This window comes from Panthera onca, chromosome B2 (genome assembly GCF_046562875.1).
Source record: "Panthera onca isolate mPanOnc1 chromosome B2, mPanOnc1 haplotype 2, whole genome shotgun sequence".
Taxonomy (NCBI): domain Eukaryota; kingdom Metazoa; phylum Chordata; class Mammalia; order Carnivora; family Felidae; genus Panthera; species Panthera onca.
The window spans coordinates 87837370-87849358 of NC_138343.1; the positions used below are offsets into that span (position 1 = coordinate 87837370).

General features: G+C 37.1%; 1 long non-coding RNA gene across 4 annotated transcripts in view; it reads left to right on the forward strand.

The window, feature by feature from the left end:
* The window catches only part of LOC132667410 (uncharacterized), a 965632-nt gene that overhangs the window by 728101 nt on the left and 225542 nt on the right, over positions 1 to 11989 (forward strand). The window lies entirely within an intron of this gene.

The following is an 11989-nucleotide window of genomic DNA, read 5'->3' on the forward strand; positions in this document are numbered from 1 at the left end:
AGTTCTTCTCTGTTCTGCTCTTGTCTTATTCTCTTCTCTCATGGTTTGCTGGCTTACTTTTTGATTTTTAACCAGTTTTGATTTGTGGTTGCAATTAGGTTTATATATAATATCTTATACATATAGCCGTCTATATTAAGTTGATAGTCACTTAAGATTGAACCCATTCTTTACTCCTCTTCCCCCACTATTTTTCAGGTATATGATATCATAATTTACATCATATTATTTTGTGAATCCCTTGACTGATTTATATAAATATACTTAATTTTAATGCTTTTGTGCTTCCTACTCTTCTTACTTGTACTTATGGTCTTTGTTTTCCACTCAGAGTCCCCTTTAACATTTCTTGTAGGGTGGTTTAGTGGTGATGAATTCTTTTAGCTTTCATTTGTCCTGGAAACTCTTTATCTCTCCTTCTATTCTGGATGGTAGCCTTGGTGAATTAAGTATTCTTGGCTTCAGGGTTTTTTCCTTTCAATATTTTGAATATATCATGCCACTTCCTTGGTTGCAAAATTTCTGCTGAAAAAAATCAGCTGATAGCTAGCTTTATAGAGTTTCCCGTGTATGTAACGGTTTTCTTTTCTACTTTAAAAACTCTGCCTTTATTACTTTTGCCATTTTAATTACTGTGTGTCTTGTTGTCCTTGGGTTCATTTTACTGGTGGCTCTCTGTGCCTCCTGGATCTGGATTTCTTCTTCCTTCCCTAGGTTCAGGTATTTTCAACTATTATTTCTTCAAATAACTTTTCTCCCCCTTTTCTCTCTCTTCTCTTTCTGGGGTCCCTATAATGTGAATGTTATTACACTTGATGATATCACTGAGTTTTCTTAGTCTGTTTTCATTTTTTATTATATTTTTCTGTTTTGTTCAGCCTAATTGCTTTCCATTATGGATCCATTCTTCTGCTTCTTCTAATCTACTATTTATTCCCTCTGGTGTATTTTTAATTTCAGTTATTGAGTTCTCAATCTCTGATTGTTGTTTTTTTTTTATGTTTTTGATTTCTTTATTGAAGGTCTCACTGAGTTCCTTCACTCTTTTCTTAAGTTCAGTCAGTATCTTTATGACCATTACTTTAAATTCTCTATCAGGCATATTACTTATCCATTTTGTCTAAATGCCTTAATGGGATTTTGACCTGTTGTTTCATTTGGGACATATTCCTCTATCTCCTCATGTTGTCTTTCTATGTCTGTTTCTATGTGTTAGGAAAGTCAGCTGCATCTCCTGCTCTTGAAAGTGATGGCCTAATGAAGAAGAGGTCCTATAGTGCCCTACAGTGCAGTGTCACCTGTTCATTAGAACCTGGTGCTTTATGGTGTCTCCTATTTGTGTTGTACATACCCCACTGTTGTGGCTGAGTCACTTTGCCTTCAGTCTGGTCATCTGCAATGGTTCTCTTTGCCTGTTGTGGATAGGGTTTGGTCTCTGTGCTGTTAGTGGGCCAGCCTGGGACTGCCTCAGGCTTCAGTTGAGTCAGACAAGGCATTTGCCAGAGATGCAGTTAGCACTGAACTGCAGGATGCTTTCTCATGTTGTCCCCTGGGAAGTTTTCATTGGTGGGTTAGGCCTGCAGTCATACCTGATGTCTGTCTCCAACCCACTGCTGGGACTGCAGTTGGACTGGTGTGTGTAGTTATCTTCCCCTCTCCCTGGGGCAGGAGTCCCTTTACAGTGGTGCTGACCCTTGTCAGGGCTACTTTCACACTGTCAGGCTTGTGGCACTGCTTTGGTTGGGCTCCCTCCAAGGGTGTATTGGAAGGAGCAGGTCCACAGAAGAACTAGGGGGTGGGGCATGCAGTGCCAGCAAGATCCATGCTGTTCTGCTATGGGAGGGGAACAGCAGCCTGAGAAAACTCCAGCCAAGGCCTGCCAGGTTGGAGGGGGCATATCTGCAGAAGTGTGCAGAGGGTGGAGTGTGCTGTTTGCAAATGTATTGGGGAGTATTGATGTTGCATATTCTCACAGGTGTCTGTGCATCTAGACTGTGGGGCAGAGGATGGAATTGGTGCTCACCAACTCTTTTTTCTCTTGGAGAAGTGTCCTAAAGGTCTCTGCCCCTCCAGCACATGTTCTGAGATTAGTAAATCTTATTCCCATGTACCCTATGATTTTTTGAAACTGCTGCTTCTATTCTGTATCTCAGTGGGGCTATTTGTTGTGTTACCTCTTTAAGGGCAGGGATTCTGCCCTCCCACCTCTCCCAGAGCCTACTTCATTGATTTTTAGCATTTCAGGGGTTAAGCCCCACTGATTGTTAGGCTCCTCTTATTTTCAAAGTCAAATGTGACAGGGATTTGTCTTCCATGTACAAGTTTTCCTGACTGGTTTTGGAGTCTTCTCCTCTCCCTACTCCATGTCTATTGTGTGCCTCCCTCCTGCTAACAGTCCCATAGATCTGTTTGGCTCCTGACCACATCTCCGCCTTCCTACCTTCTTTCATGTGGCATCTTCTCTACCTATAGCTGTGGAGAGTCTGTTCTTTGGATCATTTTCTGTGTTGTTTACATTGATATGGGTGTCACCTTGTTGTATACATGAGATGAGATGAGCTTAGGATCCTCCTACCCTGCCATCTTCCCTAGAAATCAATCTGTGAACAGTTTTCATTAAGGCTCCCTCTTGATGTACATTTTGACACAAGCAAATATGTATCCACCATAACAGTATCATGCAGAATAGTTTCAGAGCCCTAAAAATTCTCTGTGTACTACCTATTCACTCCTGCCTCCTACATAGATGCTGGTTTACACTATTCTTTTCATTATCTTTATAGTTTTGCCTTTTCCAAAATGTCATGTAGTTGGATTTATAGATTATGTAGCTCTTACAGGCTGGTTTCTTTCACTTAGTAATATGCATCTAAGTTTCTTCTATGTCTATTCATGGTTTGATAATTCATTTCTTTTTAGCACTGAATAAAGTTCCACTGTCTGGATGTACCACAGTTTTTTCATTCACCTAATGAAGGCCATTTTGTTTGCTTTCAAATTTTTGAAATTATGAATAAAACTGCTATGAACAGTTCAGGTATTTCTATTGACAGAAATTTTCAACTCCTTTAGTAAATACCAAAGAATGCAATACTTGGATCATGTGATAAGAATATATTTTGTTTTGTAAGAAACTGCCAAACTGTCTTCCGAGTGGTTGAATCATTTTGCATTTCCACCAGCAATGTATGAAAATTCCTATTGCTCCACATCATCACCAGCATTTGGCATAGTAAATGTTTTAGATTTTGATTATTCTGATAGGTATGTATTAGAATCTTACTTTTCAATTCCCTGATCATATGTTATGTTGAACACATTTTCATATGCCTACTTGACATCTGTATATCTTTGTTCTTCTTTGTGTCTGTTCCTCTTTTTCTTGATATTTATTTATTTATTTTCAGAGCGAGTGCACAAGTGAGGGAGAGGCAGAGGGAGAGAGAGAGAGAGGGAGAGGGAGAGGGAGAGGGAGAGAGAGAGAGAGAGAGAGAGAGAGAATCCCAAGCAGGCTCTACACTGTCAGTGCAGTGCCTAATGTGGAGCTCAATACCATGAACCATGATATCATGACCTGAGCTAAAATCAAGAGTTGGACGCTTAACTGACTAAACCATCTAGGCACTCCCAGTTACATCTTTTTTTTTAATTTTTTTTAACGTTTATTTATTTTTGAGATGGAGAGAGACAGAGCATGAATGGGGGAGGGTCAGAGAGAGGGAGACACAGAATTTAAACAGGCTCCAGGCTCTGAGCTGTCAGCACAGAGCCGGATGCGGGGCTTGAACTCACAGACCGCAAGATTATGACCTGAGCGGAAGTCGGCCGCTTAACCGACTGAGCCACCCAGGCGCCCCCCCCCTTTACGTCTTTTGCCCATTACTTAATCAAATTGTTTATTTCCTTTTTGTTGAGCTTTAAGAATATGTTTTGTATTTTGAATAACAGATTTTCTGCAGGTATGTCTTTTGCAAATATGTTCTCCCAGTCTGTGGCTTATCTTTTCATTCCCTTGACAGTGTCTTTTACAGAGCAAAGGTTCTTAATTTCAGTGAAATCAAGCTTATTAATTCCTTCTTTCATTGATCATATATTTGGTGTTATATCCAAAAGTCATTGGCGTACCCAAAGTCACTTAGGTTTTTTCCTGTAATCCTCTAAGAATTGTATAGTTTTTCATTTTACATTTAGGTCTATGATCAATTCTGAGTTAATTTTTGTGAAAACTATAAGGTCTGTGTCCATATTCATTTTTTGCATGTGGATGTCCAATATTGTTCCAGTACTGTTTGTTGAAAATACTGTATTATATTGTCTTTGATCCTTTGTCAGAGATCATTTAGCATATTTATGTGAATCTATTTCTGGGTTCATCATTCTGTTCCATTGATTAATCTGCCTATTCTTTCACCACTACCACAGTTTTGATTACAACATCTTTATACTAAATCTTAAAGTAATAGTGTCAGTCCTCTGACTTTATTCTTCTCCTTCAATATTGAGTTGGCTCATCTGGATCTTATGCCTTTCCATATAAACTTTAGTATCAATTTATTGATATACACAAAATAACATGAGCATTTGATTTGGATTATGTTGAATCTTTAGACTGAGTTGAGAACTAGATTGTGGCAATTTTTTGTCTTCCTATCCATGAATTTGCCTTATAACCTCACTTTTCTGATGAACCAAGGAAAGTTATTGATTTTTCAGTTTTTTAACTTTGTACTTGCCATTAGGATAGTGTGAGGACTTCTAAGCTCCTTACATGCAGACCAGAAACCAGAAACCAGAAGCTCTTAGTTGTACTTAAAAGGCTAATGTGTTTAAGTCTAAACAGAAAATAAAAAATTCAAAATGGCAAAATATTACAGAAATACCTTAGAGATATTCTGGGTTTGGTTCCAGATGACTGAAATAAAGCAAATATCACAGAAAAGTGAGTCAAATGAATTTTTGGTTTTCCAGTGCAGGGAAAGGGGCAGAGAAAGAGGAGAGAGAGAATCCCAAGCAGGCTCCACGCTGCCTGCGCAGAGCCAGATGTAGGGCTTCAACTCACAAAATTGCAAGATCATGACCTGAGCCAAAACCAAGAATCTGATGCTTAACTGGTTAAGCCACCCAGGTGCCCCTTGGTGGGTAAATGTTAAGTGATGATCTACTTTAAAATAGGGGAGGAGGGCACTTGCTGGGATGAACACTGGGTGTTGTATGTAAGCCAGTTTGACAATAAATTATATTTTAAAAAATTAAAAAATAAAATAGTTTCAGGCAAACAAATAAATGTTATGTTGAAAACATTATATCAGTGAAAAAACAAAACTTCTCTAACAGAAGCTATTTAGGGGAAAGTGTCTTATGTTTTATATTTTTGTTTTATTATATTTTATTTTATTTATTTATTTTTATTAATTTAATTTAATTTTGTTTTATTTTGGTTTTTGCTCTTGCCAAACAAGATGTCATCATGAATCCTCTTCAGGCATGAATTAATAGAAAATTAATACTCAAGTCTGATGAATATACTTTTTATGATAGGCAGTTGCATAAAGTATACTTCAACAAGGTATTAAAAGCTCTGGAAATTCATAGAGCATTGCTTTTCAGATTCATAGACTTTAACTTATATATTATCTATCACAGAAAGAATTTCTGGAAGAATTAACATCCAGTTATTATAGGAACTTGGCACTAGATATGTCTTTAAAGGTCACCTATTCTGTTCTGTTAGCCTCTGAGTAAAATAATCAAGACAGATGTAAGTAAAATTTGTTTACAAAGTTCTCTAGAATATTCAAAGAAAATTCTTGAGCCTTCTTTAGTACCTTCTTTAGTACCAGACCTTAACAATTCTTGCTGTTAAGAAAGTATACCAAATACCTAAACTCAGTCATTACTATATTACTGCGATTCTTTTGCATACTTCCATGGGCATGAAGCTGCTATCCTTGGAGACAATGTAAGAATCTTTGACAACCAGGGACACCTGGGTGGCTCAGTCAGTTGATCATTCAACTTTGGCTCGGGTCACGATCTCCCAGCTTGTAGGTTTGAGCCCCCACTCGGGCTCTGTGCTGATGGCTTAGAGCCTGGAGCCTGCTTTGGATTCTGTGACTCCCTCTCTCTCTGCCCCTCCCCCACTTACACTCTGTCTGTCCCTCTCAAAATAAATAAACATTAAAACAATTTTTTTAAATAAAAAGTTTAAAGAAAAAGAATCTTTGACAACCAAAGAGAACTTTAAAAACATTCTTATTATTTTTAGGTTTACTCATTAATTTGTTCAGGCAAGAGCTTTGGGGAGTCAGATTATCTTTGACTCAAATCTTGATTCTCCCACTTCCCTGCTCACAGAGCCATGAACAAGTGACCTAGTGTTTCAAAGCCTCAATTTCCTCACCTGTAAAATGGGGATAATCATTCCAAAGGTAGCAGATTGTGGTGAGGATGTAAGACAAAACATATGTGAACTGCTTAGATGGTGTCTGGCACTTAGTAAGCACTCCTAAGTGCACTGGCTTCTGCGGTTGCATTTATAACTATTATTTGGTAAAATCATTCATCCATTAAAATTTGGCTAATGTTTATTATGTACCTTCAATGTTATAGTCACCCTGTTAACTATTATTGACTTGTGCTGTTGAATTGGGTTAAATGAACATAATCTGTTATTTATTTTACAAAAATTTGTTCCTGGTCCTATAACAGTATCTACTCTACCCTTCACCACCCCCACCCCAAACCACATTCACCACTAAATTTAGGAGTATGCCAGTTTATGTTCATAAATTTATTTTCTTTCATGGCCTTAATTCAGAACTGGAGCTTCTTTCTCAACTTAAACACTATTTTCCTTCCCTTCTTTTACGCTAAATACATTGCATCAGTTTCTCTTGTTGGGAAAAGTGCATGCTTTAAATTCATGTTGATTTGGTTCCCAGTCTTAGCTCTACCACTTATTTACCCAGAAACTTGGATTATTATGCAGCCTCCCTAAGACTGTTTCTTCAGCTTTTGCAGACATAATACAATTTCAGTGAATGGCCCTGAGACTTAAATATGTAAGATAATATTACCTAGCTTAGTACCTGATGCTGAGTTGGCTCTCGGTATATGGTGGTTATTATTATTCAATGAAAAAACCTAAAATCAGGCACAATTTTTAATCTGAATGTGTCATTTCTTCTATATTTAAAATTTTTCATTAGAGTCTTATTTTGACAGTTCTCATAACTTTTAAAATCATTTTGTTAAAAAATTGCCTATTAGAAGAGCAGCATACTACATAATCTTAGTGTTCTATTCTTTGTCAGATGAAGACCTTTTGAAAAACAGTAGAAAAAAAATTTAAATGGAAATCAGGTGTTAAAAGTTTAATTAGAAAAATGCATCCCTTATACATGGGCTAATGTAGACCATGGCAAGCCGTTTAATTGTTGATTCTAGGGCCATTTTTACATTGTCAATATCCTATTTAGTAATCTTGGGGGAAATAGCATCAAAAGCAGACAAAGAAAAATGTTTCACTTTCCTGCAGCTGATTCCCGTGATTGCCTGACGTTTAGTTACATTTGGGCATCTGTCTCAGGAACTCCCATTGTCTGGAACCATATGCAAACTGAAGTGTGCATTGGGGTATAGACATGAGGAGGGAATTTACACTTGGATATGCCATTCGACAGCAGCGGGAGAAGCTGGACAAGCCTGGAATACTTCATACAGTTCATTTAATGAACTGTTACTTTATTATTTTGTAAAGCTTCTGTAATGCACATTTATGATATAAAAAGTGCCTTGCATACTGCTTCATCGGAAGGGGACCTCATTTAGATTAACCTGTGACTTCAACAGCAGGTGGTAGAATGAACCAACTGCTTCAATTACTGCTTTTGCGCATGACTTTCATGTGTTGCTAAGATTATCAGAGGAACCTGATTACATCCCCTTAGACACTATTGTTGGCACGATGATTAAGCTGTTATTTTTTTTTTTAAGACTGGGAACCTAAAAAGCTTTTTGGCATGAGGCAAAAGCACTGTGTATAGAGATCAGTAAGATAGTGTGTATCATTGCCCTGTAGCTTATCTCCACATATACAGCTCCCTGGTGGATCCCTATGATAAACATTATTGGAACAATTAGCTGCTGCTGACACAGAATCCAGACACAATAGCCATGGCCAGCAGCTCAGAGCCAAAAATTATGGAGCCAAAAACCATAAAAAGCAACACCAAGCTAGTCTCCCCATTCAACTGCTGTCATAAAACCCTCCCAGTGCTATGTTTGCATAGCTGGCTTCACCGATATGGCACTGTTAACACAAAAGAAGAAGCTGCGGCACTTGTCTTTGTTTAGCTGAAATTACAAGTCATTGAATTAGTATGTCATCTTTATTGTGCTGTCATGCAGCGGAGGTGAGGAAGGCTCCGTAATGGATGGGAGAGTTTGATGGCCTGAAAGACAGGCTCACAGATGGTTGTCGATATAAAACAGTTTTTTCCCCCCTTTAAAAAAAAAAAAAAGGGAAGAAAGGAAGGGGGAAAAACAAAAAGCCTGTTTGGAATAGATCCTCAGTGATTTGTGTGCAATACCAAACAATATTCATACCAGTCTCATATGTAAGAACTTCGGTGGCCTAGAGTATATGACAGGGGCATAAATGCAGGCATTCCTGAGGAATGCAGTGTGATTTAAATAAAAGTGATGCAGCAATTTAGCCTCTTAGCTGGTAGTTATTGTCCTGGGGAAGTTTTTCTCATAATATTTCTAAACAATTGTAAACGATTAGATAATGTGAATGGGAAGGGATAATGGTGTTATAGGCATTTGAATATAAAGAGCAAGAGTTTTGACCATTCTTATTAAAAGATATTTAAAGTGCTGCACTTGTATGATTAAATATATTTTGTTAGGGGTATTATACTGTCTAATAATGAGAGAGAGTTTGGGCTGAATGTGGTTTAAAATATTTTTAATTTAGGAATTTCTTGCTTTATCTCTAGATCTTAGTTTTATTTACATCATTGGACAGGTATACCATATATACCTATTTAAGGTCAGTGAAATAACTAAATTTCAACTTTAAAGGCTAGCCTTTTTGACACAGTTACTAAAAAGTTTGATCCAGTCTAAAAGACATTGTTCTGAATCTAATTCTTTAACAGAGAAAGCATTCTTCACCAGTATTTCATTTCATGTGGGACTTTAATCTGCCAAACATTCAGGGCAATGTTTTAATTAAGGAGCAAACTGGGCACACCTAGGAGTGTGTAGAATTTTTAATGTACTGGTAATTATTTTGGGTCAAGTTTGCTTTTTTTTTTCTCTTGTGGACAGGAAGAACAAGAGAAAAATTAAAGACCTGATTTTCTGTGATAAAATTGAGACAGACACATGGCCATATATAAAAACTTCTGATGGGAATCATATAAATGTGAACATATATTTATAAATACACTTAACTCACATGTGAGAAAACTCTAAGAGTTGAAAATCAAGAATTGTTTAATGGCAGATATTAGATCTGTTCATGAATGTGCATATTACTCTTGAAATGTGAAAAATACTTTCCAAATATGTCTAAAATAGTATTTGCATCTTCCAAAAGAGCTGTATGAAGGAGAAATAAGGAATTAAATGCCTAGCTGGGATTCTAAATTTATCTGTTTATTCAGCAACATTGTTACATTTATTGACTTCTGTTTAATGCTTTTTTTATCTTTATTTGAAGATTCTGATGTTGTCTCTTGCAGTTTGTTATGAAAATTTTGCACCCTTTTTGGAAATATTATTTTTGTGTGTGTATATGTATATTTTTGTGTGAGTTAGATGTATGGCAAATGATTATGGACTTTACAATTAATCAGACCTGGGTTTGAATCTAATCTTTGCCACTTGTTAGCTGTATTGTCTTGAACAGATTATATAACCTCTTGGCATCTGACTTTCCAGTTTATAAATATGAGTGCGGATGAATGGACAATGAGTGGTGATGAAGGCAGCAGACAGCAGTGACTTGGGCAGCAGGTGACCAGGCCACAGCTTGGAAATGAGTTTTCATGGCTGCAAGGTTACAAGGTACTTACCCTAGTGTCCTAATGTTGCTAGTGTAACTAGTGTTACTAGGGCTAGGACCAACAGACTCAGGTTCTGGAATAGGAGCCAAACATGGAGGTTTGAGATTTGGGTGCAAAACATACAAGGTCAGAGCAGAACCAACAGAATGACAGCTTGATGGTGATTGTCAAATCTAAAGAAAGAAGGCTCCCTTGGGGTGCATGGGTAGCTGAGTCTGTTAAGCATCTGACTCTTGATTTCAGCTTAGGTCATGATCTCATGGTTCATGGGATGTAGTCCCACATCAGGCTCTGTGCTGACAGTGTGGACCTTGCTTGGGATTCTCTCTCTCTCTCTCTCTCTCTCTCTCTCTCTCCCTCCCTCCCTCCCTCCCTCCCTCCCTTCCCTACTTGCTCACACATACTCTCTCTCAAAATAAACAAATAAACTTAAGAAAATAAAGAGAGATATCTCCCTAAATCTGCCTAACTAGGGCTAATTCCAGTGCCCAGAGACTGGGTCAAGGATTAGGAGTTCCCAGCTCTTGGTAGAGGTAACTTTCATATGCACAAAATGAAGCAAATCATTAGAATTACGATCATTTACAATTTAATAGGACTGAACTAGGGCAAGTAAAGATATTGAAAGGCATGAAAGAAGGAAGAAAGAGTATGAGGTATTAACAACTAATTGAAGAACTAAGATTTCTCCTTTATGGAGGAAAGGATTAAGGAAAGAGAAGATTAGGACAATCAGGGATGAGGTGCTTAATCTTGTATTGCTAGAGCCACTTCTTTTGTTACCCAAATAGGGAAAGTTTTTCCTAGCAACCACTGAAAAGCTCTAGAACTCCCTACTTCAGGTCCTCTATACAGAGGACTATTTGGTTCAGATGTGGTGGCTAAAATAGGCAGTTTCCTGGGAAACTGGGATTTTAGGGGTTCCTGTTGTTCCTTCTATTGCTCAGACATCTTCATCTGTCCTGTAGTCTTTCAATTCTTCTATGAAGTGTGTAAAAACTTTTAATCAACAATTAGACATACATTGCAACCCAAGTGTCCAACAACAGATGAATGGATAAGGAAGATGTGATATCTATATGTATGTATATCTATGCACAATGGAATATTATTCAGCCATAAAAAATAATAAAATTTGGTCATTTATGACAGATTTATGGATGGACCAAGAGGATATTACGCTAACTAAAAATAAGTGATCTCACTTGTATGTGGACTCTAAAAACACAAATGTACAAACAAATAAAAGACCAAACAGACTCTTAAATGCAGAGAGTACATTGGTGATTGCCAGAGGGAAGGGGAAGGTGAAATAAGTGCAGGGGATTAAGAGGTACAAACTTCCAGTTATAAAATAAGTAAATCACGGAGATAAAAATACAGCATAGAGAATATAGTCAATAATATTGTAATAACAGTGCATGGTGACAGATGGTAACTATACTCATTGTGTAGTTGAGTATAGAAGATTGAGTGTATCAGTGTATGTCCTGAGTAATATATATAACTGTGAAATCAATATGTTCTGCATGTGAACCTAATATAATATTTTATTTTAATTATACTTCAATAATAATAATAAATAAGGCATACTTAAACCTATGAAATAATAAAAATGACCACAGAGAAAATAATTTATTTTTTAATTCATAGTTTACAAATCTAGTGAGATAATATATATGAAAGGCATGAACTCAGAAGATGCCAATGTAGATGATAGTAATTATTAACATCTCATTTATTCTGTATAAAAGAGGGAATGAGGATTAGCAGTTAGTTACATGTTGACTAGAACTTGCATAAAGATGTGAACAACAGAGATCAGACCGTTACCTGAGAATTGGTGTTGAGTAAAAGGAAGGTTGTGTTGAAAGTAAAGGGCATCTGAGGTAGATGAGTTGGGTGAGAAAGAG